The sequence below is a fragment of the Cucurbita maxima genome, unplaced genomic scaffold (assembly GCF_002738345.1).
Source record: "Cucurbita maxima cultivar Rimu unplaced genomic scaffold, Cmax_1.0 Cma_Scf00007, whole genome shotgun sequence".
NCBI classification, from domain to species: Eukaryota; Viridiplantae; Streptophyta; class Magnoliopsida; order Cucurbitales; family Cucurbitaceae; genus Cucurbita; species Cucurbita maxima.
In genome coordinates, this window is record NW_019272023.1 from 6,121,312 (window position 1) to 6,138,628 (window position 17,317).

Genomic DNA, 17,317 nt, shown 5'->3' on the forward strand with positions numbered 1-17,317 from the left:
AAATGTTGCTGTCCAACTACTCGGAAACCAACTGGTTGCGCCATATATATTTCTTCTTCCAAATCTCCATGCAAAAAGGCAGTTTTTACATCGAGTTGTGCAAGCTCAAGATTAAATTGAGCAACCAAAGCCAACAAAATTCGAATCGAAGAATGTTTTACCACAGGTGAGAAAATTTCATTGTAATCAATACCTTCTTTTTGTGCATAGCCTTTAGCCACAAGTCGAGCCTTATAACGTATACCAAAAGGGTCTTCCTTTTTTCCAAAAACCCGTTTACAACCAATTTCCTTCTTACCTTTTGGAAGTTGTACCAAATCCCAAGTTTGATTTATCTCCAATGATGCTATCTCCTGATTCACAGCCTCTTGCCAGTGTAAGCTATCCGGGCTCTGAATAGCATCTTTGTAACTGTTAGGAACTCCATCAATCAAAGAGAAAGCATATGCTATCGTATCATCAAACCTTGCAGGTTTTCGAATTACCCTTCGTGGTCTATTCTTGGAGATTGACTCAGGTTCCTCCACTCTTTCATTTACAAGGCTTTGCTCCTCAAGACTTTTCTCTTTCTGTTCTAAGACATCAAAGTTATTATTTACCTGATCAATAGGTTCTTCAGTAGAAGCAACCACATCAGGAGAGAACACCACCTTCTCCACCTGCTTCAATGCCTCGTCATTATTTTCAATTTTCTGCAAAAACATTCCAGACTCATCGAATGTCACATCTCGACTATTAACAATCTTACTTGTTTCTGGACACCATAACCTATAGCCCTTCACACCTTTGCTAAAGCCCATAAACTTGGCTTGTTTTGCTCTAGAATCCAGCTTTGAGTCTGTCACATGATAATAAGCAGGACACCCAAACACATGCAATTTATCATAATCACTAACAGAACTATCTGACCATACCTCAAGCGGAGTTCTCCCACCGTTTGCAGAAATAGGTAAACGATTCACCAAGTGAACTGCATAACTGAGAGCCTCAGCCCAAAATGCTTTACTCAATCCTGCTTGAGACAATATGCATCGAACCTTCTCTGTTAATGTCTGGTTCATTCTCTCAGCAACTCCATTTTGTTGTGGCTTACCAGGAACAGTGAAGTGTCGAACGATCCCTTCATCTCGGCATACTTTAAGGAGTGGATCATAAGTATATTCTCCCCCGTTGTCTGATCTCAGCCTTTTGATTTTCCTGTCCGTCTGATTCTCTACCATTTTCTTCCACTCTAGGAAGATTTGGAGAACCTCGTTTTTGTGCCTCATGGGATACATCCAAACTCTCTTCAAGTAGTCATCAATAAAGGTGACGAACCACCACTTTCCTCCCAATGAGACATTCTTTGTGGGACCCCATACATCAGTGTGAACATAATCCAAAATGCCCTTTGTTTGGTGTATAGCTGTACCAAACTTCACATTTTTTTTGTTTACCAAATATACAATGTTCACAGAAATCAATTCTTCCAGTTGTGGCACCCTTAAGGACTCCTTGGTTTACCAGTGTCTGAAGCGCCTTCTCACCAGCATGCCCGAGTCGCATGTGCCATAATTTCGATATGTCTTGTTCTTTCGAACTTGCCACAGCAGCATGCCCAATTATTGTGGTTCCGTTGAGGTAGTATATGCTACCTCTTCTAGTTCCTGTAATTGCCACCAAAGCTCCACGAGCTACTTTCAAATTTCCTCCTTCCAAAATGATGCGATAACCACTCGCATCCAAAATGCCAAGTGAGATCAAATTTTTCTTCAAGTCAGGGACATACCTCACCTCTTTGAGTTTTCGTATAACCCCATCAAACATCTTGATTTGTACTGAGCCGATTCCCATTATCTTGCAAGTACTATCATTGCCCATATAGACAACACCACCATTGAACTTTTTAAAGTCCAAAAACATCTCTTTGTTGGGACACATATGATAGGAGCACCAAGAATCAAGAATCCATTCACTGGTTTGGCTGACTGATAGGGAGATTGTCAAGGCATCATCTGTATCAGTGTCGTCATCTCTAACCACATTGGACTTCGACCCCTTCTCTTTTAAGATCGAACAATCCTTTTTCCAATGGCCTTTCTGTCGACAATATGCACACTCATTTTTTTTATCAGGTTTTCTCCAATTGTCAGATCTACCTCTCGACTTTAATCGAGACTCTCCACATTCGTTCTTTTTCCAATTAGAAGTCCTTCCATGAGAAGTGAGAACATTTGAGCTAGAGCTTTGATACGTCTCCTTTTCCTTTTTTCGCATCACATTGTTTATTAAGGCATTTGAAACATCTTCAAAATCAATATTAGTGATTCCATGTAGTAGGGTCGTTACTAAAAACTCGTATGATTTCGGCAAAGAGTTTAATAACAACAACGCCTTGTCCTCGTCATCAATCTTAACATCAAGATTGAGCAAATCAGTGATGATTTTGTTAAAATCATCCAAATGCTCAGCCATTGAGATGCCTTCCTTGTAGNCAAAACGGAAGAGTTTCTTCTTCAAATAGAGTTTATTTTCCACACTCTTCTTCATATATTTCGCTTCAAGCTTGTCCCATAATTCTTTCGCCATGGTAACCTTCATAAATGGATATTTCTGATCCTTGCCAAGACAGAATCGAATAATTCCACAGGATTGTCGATTTAATTTCGTCCATTCAGCTTCTGTCATGTCTTTAGGCATTTCCTCTTGGAGAGAAACATCGAGGTATTGCATGACCAGCAAATCGCTAACTTCGCCTTGCCAAATACCAAAATTATTGGTTCCATCAAATTTCTCTACTTCGAGATTGGAACTCCACACTCTCGATCCACGTCGTGATGGTTCTGCCATTTGCAATAATTAATCTAGATGAAACTCAAAAACACAATTCTTGAAAATTGAATTTCAAGAGAATAAACACGATTGTGAGCACGTCTAATGGTCGATGAGGCCCAAGCTTTCACAATACCCCAAAATACCACAATAAGGCTCTGATACCACTTGTTGAGAGCCGAAAGCGGAACAAATGTACTCACAACACCAAAATCACTCAAGACATACAATATTTCACTAAAAAACTTATTTTTCAACACCATAAAGAATGGCATTATATAGCGAACCTAAAGATAAACTAACAAGCCTAAAAATATTAGCAAGACCTTGAGAATAGGTCTTGGTCCTAGAGAATAGGGCTTATGACAATGTTTAACAATTCTTAGATATAATAGGCAATAATCCAATTTATCCCACACCATACTTTTCAAAAGTGACTTAAAAATTTAATCGTCCCTATCTTTTTTTTTCGTGTAGCAAACCAAATTTAAAGGCGTATACAATCCATATAAAATATCTATCCCATTAAGGCACCACCATATTATAGAGCATTTAGGTATACAGAGCGGGGTGTTTGGGGTATCGATCCCCATACTAATCACATGCAAACAGAGCACTCTACCATCTTATCTACATTACCACAATTCTTGCATAACAAAACCCAAAACTGTGCGTCATCAATAATAGTGCAAATGAAAAAATATTTATGCTCCTTATGTCAAAAATAATAAAAAATTAATAGAAATAAAATATTAATAACGAATAGTTTTTTAGGAGATGCACTCTACCATCTTAGCTACATTCCAACAATTCTTACATAACAAAACCCAAAACTACACGTCATCAATATTAATGAAATTGAAAAAATATTTATGCTCATTATGTCAAAAATAAGGAAAAATTGAATAGAAATAAAATATTAATGAGTTTCTTCACGAGATGCACTCTACCATCTTTGCTACATCCCCATAGTTCTTACATAACAAAACCCAAAATCCTCGGATCTCTCGCATACAAAGAGTGCACTCAACCATGTTACCTACATCCCCACCACAATTCTTACATCACAAAACCCTAAACGTCCCGTCATCAATAATAGTGAAAATGAAAAACTCCCTTGGATCATTATGCCATAAATAAGAAAAAATTGAAAAGTAATAATATATTTTAATAATTGATAGTTTTCCTTTGGAGATGGAGGGTAGCGATCCCCGTACCTCTCGCATGCAAAGCAAGCGCTCTACCATTTTGATGGTGTTAATATAACACATGGGGAAGTTGTTTAGATCTTAGGCACTCTTAGTACATCAATTATAATAAATTAGCTAGCATGTTCAAAAGCATTAAAACTCGAGTTTGAATACTAACCTTTTGTAGTTTAAATTCATTTTTCCTCACGAACCGGTTTCGAACCACCAATAGTGTCTTCCCTACTATTCTCCGACCTTAGAACAAGATTGTAGAATTCATTGAGTGACTAAATTTGAAAGAAATTTAGTATAGGTAAAGAGAGAGTTTTGAGAGAATTTCTCTAAGTTTTTCAAGAATACTTTGCATGTACCTTGATCACTCTATTTATTGATGTTTGCATGTTCATGCAAATTTGAGATTACAAAATTTTGACACTCAAAATTTCACTAAAACTTGTGGGATTATGTGGCAAATATGCAAGTTTGGTTAAATCAAATTTTGACACTTAAAATTCCACTAAAGTTGGTGGGATTATTGGCAAACATGCAATATTGTTAAACCATATATTGACACTCAATATTCCACTAACTCAAACATGAATTTTTCCATGATGTGAAGTCAACATTTTGACTTTCTCTATTTTAATTCAACAATTAATTTAAATAATTACTTTTAAATCAAAATAATATTAAATGAATAATTAAATAATTTAATTAATATTTAACATTAAATCAAATGTCAATCCCAATCAATTCCGGCACATATTGATTATGAATCCCTATTGATAATTAAAATATTTAAATCTTATTTACATATCTTCAATTCTCTAATTTTGTTTAATTCGTAATTAAATAAAAATGGATTTAAATATATCGTATATATTTAGCACATATTCCCTAATTTGAGTTCGAACACTTCAATCTCACTCATCATACTGTTCTAAGGTTTAGTCCGATATGAGCTAGCAGGGGGACCTAATGGACCTATAGATCATGGGCTCCAACGATCTGAGATTAATTGGCTAACCTCATTAACCTTTTAACCAACATTCATTAACTACTAGGACACTACACTATAGCCTAGTAGTTGCACTCCCCTCACTATAGATATATTTATGTTCATTTGATATAACCATGATTAGTAAGTCGATCCTTCACAGGTTGTTCGTAACTAGAGTTGGGTCAATTTACCGTTTTTACCCCTAAATTTACTTCTTGTTCCTTAAGTCCCACTGATCCTCTAATGAACAATTCCAACCACCAAACCGAATCCCTCTCGGGCCAATGACCTCGAGTTAGTACTTAAGGGAACAACCTCTCTATTATCCCTAAAAGCGGGTAGGAGTGAATTCCATCTTGCACCCTATGTCCCCAGCTATTCACCCAATCTTACCCTTGAAATGGAAGGCTTATTGAGTCGGCGAACTTGAGCCACTCTCACCCATGCAAATATAAGAATAATTCTGAATAAACAGGAGTTCATAGTTAGCTCAGGATTAAGGTCAAGTTACCTAGGTCATCGAGTGAAAAAATCAGTCTCATCAGCAAACGACATTATAAAGTGAGAGTGATTTTCTTCATGGTCCGATCTTATGCAATACTCATTGCATAGAATGACCCCACTCACATGTCTCCACATGTATAATCTGAGCTACGTCCCCACGATTCTTATGTTACAAAACCCTAAACGTCTCGTCATCAATAATAGTGAAAATGAAAAACTATCTCGGCTCATTATGTAGTAAATATGAAAATTTTAAAAAGAAATAATATATTTAGTAATTGATTCATTTGGAGAAGCAAGGTATCGATCCCGTACTTCCCACATGGGAAGCTCTACCATCTGAGCTACATCCCCACGATTCTTACATCAGAAAACCCTAAATATCCCGTCATCAATAATTGTAAAAATGAAAAAAAAAATATCTCCGCTCAATATGTCATAAATAAGGAATGATTGAACAGAAATAAAATATTAATAACAAATAAGTGAGCGCTCTACATCAAAGCTACATCCCCACATTACTTGCTCCACAAAATCCTAAATTTTTCATCATTAATAATAGTGAAAAATGAAGAAATATCGCTACTCAACATGTCATGACTAAGGAAAAATCGAAAAGAAATAACATACTAAATAATAGATAGTATTAGTATTATTTAGGAGATGCGAGGTATCGATCCTCGTCCCTTTCGCTACTCAACATGTCATGACTAAGGAAAAATTGAAAAGAAATAACATACTAAATAATAGATAGTATTAGTATTATTTAGGAGATGCGAGGTATCGATCCTCGTCCCTTTCGCATGCAAAGTGAGCATTTTACCATCTGAGCTACATCTTCACGATTCTCATGTCACAAAACCCTAAACGTCTCATCATCAATAATAGGTCCAAAAAGGAAATTCCAAAATGGGAGAAAATTAGGTATACTTTATGTATCATTTCGACATAGAATGCTTTGATGTTATATTAACATTCGAAGTCTCATGGGAATTGTATGTATTTAAACTTGTGTCATTTTTTTGTATTATTTATTTATTTCATTTTATTCTAAAATCTCACTTGAAGGGGCATTCCATGAATTGAACTCAAGACTTCTCACACCCAAAGCGAGAATCATACCACTAGACCAATTGCCCTTGTTATTCTACTTAAAACGTATGTATGAATCCTTGGGCCTAGGTATTAAGGTCGTAATTTTTCATATTGCAGGAAACACATGAAGTCCTCGATGCGCTTGAACAAAAGCCTTGGATGTAGAATGTGTCTTGGAGAACAAAACAATAACATAATAAGAACAAAGAGCTTTCTACTAGACTTGCTTAAGATTTTTATAGGCATACTACCGAAAGTAGGAAACATGAAATGATATTAAGAGCATTATCATTATAGTTTTAATCGCCTTAGTTTTTTTTTTCTTCTTTTTTTTTTCTTCTTTATTTCCTAAGATGGTAAGTATAAAGTCTTGGGAGGTAAAGAAAGACTCTAGGTTGTTGCTGAATGGCCCAGCCATTGCGAACATGCTTAAGTTTTGATATCTCTTTTCTAATTCCTTTATGTCGACTTTGTTACCCAACAATTGGTGAAGAGAAGTTAAGAGGTATGTTTGAAAAGTAAATAATAGGAACAACAAGTTCATATAAATATGAAGTCCTTCGATAAGAAAAGATTTGGACATAGGGGCATTTGAGGTTGTACCGTAAGTGAGGGTCGTACCACTAAACCAAATGTCTTTTCTTAAATACCCAATATTTAGCTTCTACTCAAATATATTTGTCTGTGAGTAGTTGGACGGCTATAAAATGAAAAGTTGATGGTCTAATATTTTACTTGTGAGTAAGGCATGTTATAATGAATTTTTATAATATACCAGGGTTATAAAATAAACCAACAACCCAACAAAGAAAACAAACTAATCAATTTGGGTTGGATTGATTCGGTTCAGTTCATCAGTTTGATTGATTTAATTCTTCTATTTTGCCTCGTATGACAACAAAATAAAGTTGTATTGAATGCACCTTAGTTTCATTTATGACAAACTCATATTAAACATAATTGCACTAATAGTACTCAGAGTTGGAGTTGCTTCATTAAAGATGAGATACTTTAGTTAAGTAACGGGAACTTTAAATTACTTCATGTGGAGCTTCAATTACTCTATGCTAACGGAAACTTGATAGGAATTTAGTATATGTAAAGAGAGAGTTTTGAGAGACTTTCTCCCAGTTTTTCAAGCAAACTTTTCCATGTACCTTAATCACTCTATTTATGGAGTCATATTTGCATGTTCATGCAAATTTGAGATTACCAAATTTTGACACTCAAAATTCCACTCAAATTTATGGGATTATGTGACAAGCATGCAAGTTTGAGTTAACCAGATTTTGACACTCAAAATTCCATTCAAATTTGTGGGGTTTATTTGGCAAACATGCATGTTTGGTTAAACCAAATTTTGACACTCAAAATTCCACTCAAATTGGTGGGATTATGTGGCAAACATGTAAGTTTAGTTAAACCATATAATGACACACAATATTCCACTAACTCAAACATGAATTTTTCCATTGGGTGAAGTCAACATTTTGACTTTCTTTATTTTAATTCAACAATTAATTTAAATAATTAATTTCAAATCAAAATCCTTTAGCATATAGTCCTTCGTTCTCCTGAGATACTTGAGGATATTTTTAACGGCAGTCCAATGAGCACGTCCCAGATTGGACTGATATCTACTAACAATTCCCACAACATAGAATATGTCGGGTCGAGTACATAGCATGGCATACATTAGACTACCGACTACTGATACATAGAGAATGTGTTTCATATCCTCAACTTCTCGAGGTGTCTTAGGACTTTGTTCCTTCGAAAAATGAACTCTGTGCCTGAAAGGTAATAATCCTTTCTTGGAGTTCTGCATCTTATATCGAATCAACATTTTGTCGATGTACGATGCCTGAGACAATGTTAGTGTTTTGTTCTTGCAATTCCGTACAATTTGGATTCCAAGAACAAACTGAGCCTCTCCCAAATCTATCATTTGGAGTTGTGTCGCTAGCCAATGCTTAATGTCGGTCAGAAATTCCACATCATTTCTAATGAGTAGGATATCGTCAACGTACAACACCAAGAAAACTACTGTAGAGTTTACTATCTTCTTGTAAACACAAGGTTCGTCAACATTCTGTTTAAAGCCATAAGATTTGATCGCAGTATCAAACATTATATTCCAAGATCGAGATGCTTGCTTCAACCCATAAATGGATCTTCTAAACTTGCAAACCTATTCAATGAACCCCCATTTGCCAAATTTCATAATCATAAAATGTGGCAATGGACAAGAGTACTCTCATCGATTTAAGCATAGCAACTGGAGAGAAGGTTTCTTCATAGTTCACCCCCTCTCTTTGGGTATAACATTTTGCTACAAGTCGAGCTTTAAAGGTATGTACCTTACCGGCTAGTCTTGTTTTCTCTTGTAGATCCATTTGCAACCAATAGGTTTTACCTCATCTGGTTGATCTACAAGTTCCCAGACGGAATTGAAGTACATTGACTCCATTTCAAGATTCATGGCTTTGATCCACTAATCTCTATCTTCATCATTCATTGCTTGTTTATAGATCAATGGATCCTCAACGCCATCATCAAGTATGATGACCTGTGTTTCTGCCAATTCCAATAACGATTGGGTTGAGTTATAACCCTCCCACTACGTCGAGGCATTATCAAATCTTGAGAAGGATGTGATTGACCAAAAGGCGAGCTTCATCAACAACTCTTGTTGAAGGACCAGCCTGATCAACAACTCTTGTTGTTTTATCAGTAGCTTCTTTAGAAATCTCACTCAATACTAATTTGCTATATGGTGGATGATTTCTTACGTGGTCTTCCTCTAAGAATGTAGCGTTTTTTTGATACAAACACTCTATTTTCTTTAGGGTCATAAAACAGATCACCTTTCATCTCTTAGGGTTATCCTACGAATAGGCATAATTTTGAACGACGTTGTAATTTCTTGGGGTTTTGCACCAACACATGTGTTGGGCATCCCCAAATCCTGAAGTGACATAAACTACCTTTACGCCCTCTCCATAACTCATAAGGTGTTTCTGAAACACTTTTAGAAGGAACCATGTTTAAAATGTATGCAGCAGTCTCCACTGCATATCCCCAAAACAAATCAGGTAATTGAGCGAAACTCATCATAGACCGAACCATGTCTAACAGAGCTCTATTTCTCCTTTCTAATACACCGTTCTATTGGGGTATACCAGAGGCTGAGAGTTGAGACGTTATTCCATGTTCTATCATATAGTCCTGAAATCTTAAGTCCATATACTCTCCACCTCAATCTGATCGAGGTGTTTTAATAGTTTTTCCTAATAGATTCTCAACCTTAGTCTTATACTCTCTGAACTTTTCAAGAGCTTCGGACTTGTGATGCATTAGGTAAAGATAATCATACCTTGAATAATCATCTATAAAATTGATGAAATATTCATACCCTCCTCATGCTTTGACATTCATTGGACCACAGAGATTCGTATGCACGAGTTCTAAGGTTTCTTTGGCTCTATAACCTTTTTCAAAAAAAGGTCGTTTAGTCATTTTACCCTCATGACAGAACTCACATGGAGGCAAAGAGTTGTCTTCTAACTCATTTAGAAGTCCTCTTTTAACCAATCTCCCAATCTTATTGAGATTAATGTGGCCTAGTCTTAAGTGCCAAAAATAGGTATTAAGAGAAATCTTTTGTCGTTTATTTTGAGTTTTAGCTCTTTTAAACATCTTGGTATTTAAAACAGCTTTTGTTTCGCTCGGTTTTAACATACATAAATTGTTTTCTAGTTTTACAGAACAAATATGAATACCTCTTTTGAAAATGAACACTTCATTGATTTCAAAATATACTTTATACAATTGTTCTAATAAACAAGAGATAGATATTAGAATTCTTTTCAATCTGGAAACGAAAAATACATTATCTAATATAATGAATCTATCTCTTAAAAACAACTTTAAATTTACTACTGATCTTCCTGAGACAACTTCTTCTGTTCCAACCCTGAGTGTTATCTCGCCTTCCGCAAGCATTCTCCAAAAGCTAGTTTCTTGAAAAAAAGAACAAATATGATTAGTTGCCCCTGAATCCAGTATCCAGGTTGAGTGATCATACTCTACTAAACATATTTCTACAACTAGTAAATCATATTTACCTTGTTATGCCTTTTCGACTTTCTTCTCTGTAAGGAATTTTGGGCAGTGACTTTTCTCATGCCCGTTTTTATTGCAATGGAAACATTTTTCATTATCTGCATTTTAAACCTTGCATTTGCGGTCAGTAGGAATCTTATCTTTCCCCTTACCCTTTTTTTCATATGCATCCCAAACTATTCGGTTTGCATTTGAGCCAGGGTTTAGGGGACATTCCTCAATTAAAATAAACCTCAAATCATCATTTGCAAGTATTGTGTTTAGGTTTGATTTCCTTGTTGCGTAATTGTCGTCGTTTAATTTCTCAGAAAGACTCTATTTCAAGATTCATGGCTTTGACCCACTAATCTCTATCTTCATCATTCATTGCCTGTTTATAGGTCAATGAATCCTCAACGCCATTATCAGGTATGATGACCTGTGTTTCTGCCAAACCCAAGTAACGATCGGGTACAGTTATAATCCTCCCACTACATCGAGGCATTCTCAACTCTTGAGAAGGATGTGATTGACCAGAAGTGCAAGCTCCATCAACAACTCTTGTTGAAGGACCAGCCTGATCAACAACTCTTGTTGTTTTATTAGTAACTTCTTTAGAAATCTCACTCAATACTAATTTGTTGTGTGGTTGATGATTTCTTACATGATCTTGCTCAAAAAATGTAGCGTTTATTGATACAAACACTCTATTTTCTTGAGGGTCATATAACAGACCACCTTTCGTTTCTTAGGGGTATCCTACGAATAGGCATAATTTTGAACGACGTTCTAATTTCTTGGGGTTTTGCACCAACACATGTGCTGGGAATCCCCAAATCCTGAAGTGATGTAAACTATCTTTACGCCCTCTCCATAACTCATAAGGTGTTTCTGGAACACTCTTAGAAGGAACCATGTTCAAAATGTATGCAGCAGTCTCCACTACATATCCCCAAAACGAATCAGGTAATTGAGCAAAACTCATCATAGACTAAACCATGTCTAACAGAGTTCTATTTCTCCTTTCTAATACACCGTTCTGTTGGGGTATACCAGGGGCTGAGAGTTAAGACGTTATTTCATGTTCTATCATCTAGTCCTAGAATCTTAAGTCAATATACTCTCCACCTCAATCTGATCGAAGTGTTTTAATAGTTTTTCCTAATAGATTCTCAACCTTAGTCTTATACGCTCTAAACTTTTCAAGAGCTTCGGACTTGTGATGCATTAGATAAAGATAATCAGACCTTGAATAATCATCAATAAAACTAATGAAATATTCATACCCTCCTCATGCTTTGACATTCATTGGACCACAGAGATCCATATGCACGAGTTCTAAGGTTTCTTTGGCTCTATAACCTTTTTTAGAAAAATTTCGTTTAGTCATTTTACCCTTAAGACAGAACTCACATGGAGGTAAAGAGTTGTCTTCTAACTCATTTAGAAGTCTTCTCTTAACCAATCTCCCAATCTTATTGAGATTAATGTGACCTAGTCTTAAGTGTTAAAGATGGGTATTAGAAGAAATCTTTTGTCGTTTATTTTGAGTTTTAGCTGTTTTAAACATCTCAGTATTTAAAACAGCTTTCGTTTCCCTCGGTTTTAACATATATAAGTTGTTTTCTAGTTTTGCAGAACAAATATGAATACCTCTTTTGAAAATGAACACTTCATTGATTTCAGAAGATACATTATACAATTGTTCTAATAAACAAGAGATAGATATTAGATTTCTTTTCATTCTAGGAACAAAAAATACATTATCTAATATAATGAATCTATCTCCGAAAAACAACTTTAAATTTCCTACTGCTCTTGCTGAGACATCTTCTCCTGTTCCAATCCTGAGTGTTATCTCGCCTTCTGCAAGCATTCTCTAGGTACTAGTTTCTTGAAAAGAACAAATATAATTAGTGACCCCTTAATCCACTATCCAAGTTGAGTGATCATACTCTACTAAACATATTTCTACAACTAGTAAATCATATTTACCTTGTTGTGCCTTTTTCAACATTTTTCTCTGCAAGGTATTTTGGGCAGTGACTTTTCCGGTGACCGTTTTTATTGCAATGGAGACATTTTCCATTATTTGCATTTTAAACCTTGTGTTTGCGGTCAGTAGGAATCTTATCTTTCCCCTTATCCTTTTTGTCATATACATCCCAAACTATTCAGTTTGCATTTGAGCCGGGGTTTAGGGGACATTCCTTCGTTAAAACAAACCTCAAATGATCATTTGCAAGTATTGTGTTTAGGTTTTATTTCCTTGTTGCGTAATTGTCATCGTTTAATTTCTCAGAAGCGAGTAATTGTACTATTAGCTTGACATGCTGAGATTTAAAATAAATTTTATTAATGAATTGACTTAATCCTTTTTAATCCAAACAGGTTTAACAAATGTAATAATGTACCAAAAAATTATTAATTTACAACGATACTTTAGTGAGTTAGAGCAATTTCTACCGAGGGGTAGTCAATCACTTCTTCACTAAACCAAGACATTCTTGACTTAAACACTAATCCCAGAATAACTCTTATTCCTATAGTATTTTAGTTATCGCCACTTTGATCAAGAATATACTAACTCTTAGTAATTTTTTGTAAGTGTGATTCGCCATTTTCAGACCTCAAAGATCGGCCCCAACAATCCTATCAAATGAAAAAGCCAAAGTTGGGAATGGACCTAAGAAATCCTATCCATTTCTGGAGTTTGCATTGTTCCGACTCCCATGTTATGACCCTCTGAATGGGTAGTTGCTCTAGGGCAACATGCAGGCGGAACATGGGAATCTCACGATGCAACCTAGTGGTGGAGACCATAGGATGTGTTGATATACTTCCTTCTCCAACTTACTATAAATACTTTCTCTATTCACCTTGTTATTGACTCATTCAAATACCTTTCGAATGGAGGCCGCTCCCAAGGCGACGAAGCCGAGCATGAATCTCACAATGTGAATTTTTCAGAGAGTGTAAAAAGAAAAAGATGTATCTCATATACCTTTTTTCTCCCACTAAGTATTTTAGACGGTTGGGTATACTTATTACTCAGTATATTCCTGCTAATTAAATATAACTTAAGTCTAGGTGATTTTTCCAAGTATAACATTTATACTGGATTTTTACCTATGATGTCTAGGTGATTTTTCATTTTTTTTTAAAAAAATATCCTTACATCACTCACACATGCTCATAAAACTGGGCTAACTAAGCTCAAGTACTGACTCGATCTCCAAGTAGCAGGTGTTCCGTAAACTGTCAACTTAAGAACCTTCAGCCTTAGACAAGATCATGCCAGGTGAGCTTTCTTGTAATCGCAGTTTTACAAGATATCGATCTATTTTAACCATTAAAATTGATCGTGTTTTGTTGTTAACCTTAAGTGAGCATGCATTTATCTTTGTTATAAATTTTAACGTCTATCTCGTTTTATGACGTTGAAAATAAACTATAACATGCTTTATATAACAATTATATAATCATCCATTCCATGCAATAATATAACAATTTATATCTATCACTCATGGAACCCTAAACATGCATACTATACATTATAACACTTATAACATATTTGGAACGCATGAAACATGCTTAGCCTATAGTGGGATATAAAATCTATATGACATACTTTATGCATATAGATTTTCTATTTAATTAAAACATACATTCATAATGCATAATTAATTAAACACATTAAAGTGGATTAGTTTTGGCATTTTAAAGCAAGAAATTAACTAAATTATTACATTAATAATTAAAAATAACTTGAACCGCTCCCGAGGATCACGAACAGGCCGAACCAACCCTTAAAAATGTTGAACCGGACTCTATCTGGCAAAAAAAAACACCCAAACTGCCTCTTCCATCCTCTTCTTCAGTTCAGCTTGCTATCTCTTCCATTTTCGATCAATTACAACCTAAAATGGACTGTAGTAACTCCATAAAAATTACAGACCTTTCTTCGCTCATTAAAGCTCATACACATTAGACCCATTACAATAATTGAATACAATGGAAGCATAAAAAAAATGCCAAAACCATAAACATCCACTTTAGCAACCACAAAATTTCATTCATGAAATGGTACCCACCATGCTCAAATTAATGTAAATAAAGTGCTTAAAACACGTGCGGAAGAAATTTGGATCTTAAGCACTCTAAATACATCAATTATAGTAAATTAGCTAGCATGTTCAAAAGCATTAAAACTCAATGAGTTTGAATACTAACCTTTTGTCGCTCAAGTTTCTTTTTCCTCACGAACCGGTTTCGAACCACCACTAGTGTCTTCCCTACTATTCTCCGGCCTTAGAACGGAATTGTGGAATCTAGTGAGTGACTAAACTTGATAGGAATTTAGTATATGTAAAGAGAGAGTTTTGAGCGATTTTCTCAAAGTTTTTCGAGCAAACTTTCCATGTACGTCAATCACTCTATTTATATAGTCATTTGCATGATAAGGGGGATGCCGACCGAGATGGAGCTGGAAGCCAACCTAGACTTTCCTAGGGCTTGCCCCAACATCTAAATCAAATTATTTGCATGTTCATGAAAATTTGAGATTACAAAATTTTGACACTCAAAATTCCACTCAAATTTGTGGGATTATGTGACAAGCATACAAGTTCGAATTAACCAAATTTTGACACTCAAAATTCCACTCAAATTTGTGGGATTATGCGGCAAACATGCAAGTTTGGTTAAACCATATATTGACACACAATATTCGTATAACTCAAACAAGGATTTTTCTATTAGGTGAAGTCAACCTTTTGACTTTCTTTAAATAATTAATTTCAAATCAAAATAATATGAAATAATTATTTAAAAATTTAATTAAAATTTAACATTAAATAAAATGCCAATCCCAATGAATTCGGGCACATATGGATTATGAATCCCTATTCATAATTAAAATATTTAAATCTTATTTAAATATCTTCAATTCTCTCTTTTTGTTTAATTCATAATTAAAATAAAATGCAGTTAAATATATCGTACATATTTAGCGTATATTCCCTAATTTGAATTCGAACACTTCGAACTCACTCGTCACACTATTCTATGGTTTTGTCCGATATGAGCTAGCAGGGGGATCTAATGGACCTACAGATCATGGGCTCTAACGATCCGAGATTAACTTGCTAAACTCATTAACCTTGTTAACCAACATTCATTAACTACTAGGACACTCCACTATAGCCTAGTAGTTTCACTCCCCTCACTATAGTTATATTTCTGTCCATTTGATATAACCATGATTGGTAAGTCGATCCTTCTAGAGCTAGGTCAATTTACCGTTTTACCCCTAAAGTTACTTCTTGTTCCTTGAGTTCCACTGATCATCTAATGAACCATTGGTTTGTGGTCAAACCAACAAACCAAATCCCTCTCAGACCAATGAGAGGGTAGGGCCCATTGTTCAATACTTGAAGTCAGTACTTAAGGGAACAACCTCTCTACTATCCCTAAAAGCGGGTAGGAGTGAATTCCATTTTACACTCTATGTCCCCAGCTATTCACCCAGTCTTACCCTTGAAATAGGAGGCTTATTGAGTCGATGAATTCGTGCCACTCTCACCCATGCAAATCTAAGGATAATTTCGAATAAACAGGTTCATAGTTAGCTAAGGATTAAAATCGAGTTACCTGGTCATTGAATGAAAAAATCAGTCTTGAACAATAAATGACATTATAAAGTGGGAGTGGTTTTCTTCATGGTCCGATCTGATGCAATACTCATTGCATAGGACGCCCCCACTCACATATACAATTTAGTGATCACATTGTTCCATGGTCCGATCTTATGCAATACTCATTGCATAGGATGCCCCCACTCACATGTACAATTTAGTGACCACATTGTTTATATCATATACAAAAGTGGGCCGCATCCGTAGTGTCCCCAGAATAAGGTACTCAACCATAATAAGGTACTCAACCATATCTCTCTACTATAGATCATTTGAATTTAATCCACTATGATGTCTCTACATATAGTTCAAGTAATCATACGGGTAAAAAAAACACTAATGGAGATGCAGGAAATCGATCCCCGTACCTCTCGCATGCAAAGAGAGCACTCTAACATCTTAGCTACATCCCAACAATTTTTTCATTATAAAACCCATAGGTCCCGTCATCAATAATAGTGAAAATGAAAGACTATCTCTCCTCATTATGTCATAAATAAGAAAAAATTGAAAAGAAATAATATATTTAACAATTGATAGTATTCTTTGGAGATGCATGGTAACGATCCCCGCACCTCTTGCATGCAAAACGATTTCTCTACCATCTAAGCTAAATCCACACAATTATCCCTGCTCATTATGTCCTAAATAAGAAAAAATTGAAAAGAAATAATATATTGTGATTTTGCTTTTCTTCAATTTTGTACAATCTGTCCGAAAGTGTCATTTTTCTCCACAATTTCAATACTTTACGTTTGGTTTGGTTGGAGATTTTTCTCGATTCTTATATTTTGATCGCTCATGTTTGTTTGCGCTCTTTGATTTACTTCTTTACCTTCGACCAACACTGAGAGTATTGTCAGATGAATCTCCAATTTCCCATTTGAGAATATTTTCACTAACATCTCGAATTTCAT